The sequence below is a fragment of the Leucoraja erinacea genome, chromosome 11, assembly GCF_028641065.1.
Source record: "Leucoraja erinacea ecotype New England chromosome 11, Leri_hhj_1, whole genome shotgun sequence".
NCBI lineage: Eukaryota > Metazoa > Chordata > Chondrichthyes > Rajiformes > Rajidae > Leucoraja > Leucoraja erinaceus.
This window is the reverse complement of record NC_073387.1, coordinates 569,853-571,046: the sequence shown is the minus strand read 5'-3', so window position 1 is coordinate 571,046 and position 1,194 is coordinate 569,853.

Genomic DNA, 1,194 nt, shown 5'->3' with positions numbered 1-1,194 from the left:
AGGTTAAGGGGGGGACTTGATAGAGGTCTTTAAAATTATGAGAGGGATAGACAGAGTTGACGTGGAAAAGCTTTTCCCACTGAGAGTAGGGAAGATTCAAACAAGGGGACATGACTTGAGAATTAAGGGACTGAAGTTTAGGGGTAACATGAGGGGGAACTTATTTACTCAGAGAGTGGTGGCTGTGTGGAATGAGCTTCCAGTGAAGGTGGTGGAGGCAGGTTCGTTTTTATCATTTAAAAATAAATTGAATAGTTATATGGACGGGATGAGAATGGAGGGTTATGGTCTGAGCGCAGGTATATGGGACTAGGGGAGAATACGTGTTCGGCACGGACTAGAAGGGTTGAGATGGCCTGTTTCCGTGCTGTAATTGTTATATGGTTATATAGTATGGAGAGAAGGCAGGTATGGGATATTGATTTGGATGATCAGCCATGATCATATTGAATTGAGTGCAGGCTCGAAGGGCCGAATGGCCTACTCCTGCACCTATTTTCTATGTTTCTATGTTTCCTGTGATGTACTGTTCTACGTATCCCATGTTGCTTCAGGCTCTTTGTTTAATCTCTCACTTTTATCCTGGTATCCCTACCACTGCTGAGTTAACGTGAACCCTTCCACACAGTGCAAGTGAACCTGTCACAAGTACGTTGGTCTCACCTGTGTGGTGGCACCTACAGCCATCTAGACCCAGAACTAATCCTCATGCCAGCGGTTACTTCATGGTGCAGGGAAGCTCAGAAAGTTTACGTTAGTTCTGACACAACACCTGTTTCAGGATTTAGTCCCTCCTGCTTTCAACTTTCTGTTGACCACTTGGTTTTCTGATATATTTTACATATATCCATAACAATCCCTCTAGAGCACTCCATATGAACTGAAGGGTCTCAAGTTTTTGCCACTTACAATACCCATATATAATCTGCCATGTGTTTCTGAGTTACTTGCCAAATGTCTCTTGGATCTGTAATATATTATAATGTAAATAAACCTTTTTCCTACTTCAAACATGCCACTTGAGATCTATGGGTGCAGATTACACAGTTTGTAAAACTCCTGAACTCCAATTATTCTGGGGCGCTCCAGCATCTTGGAGCTGGAGATCAGGCCTGGGGATGATAATAGACTGCCCTGTCACTTGGCAAATGCTCTCTTTTTATGTCTTGCTTACGCATTCCTGTGGGAAATGGT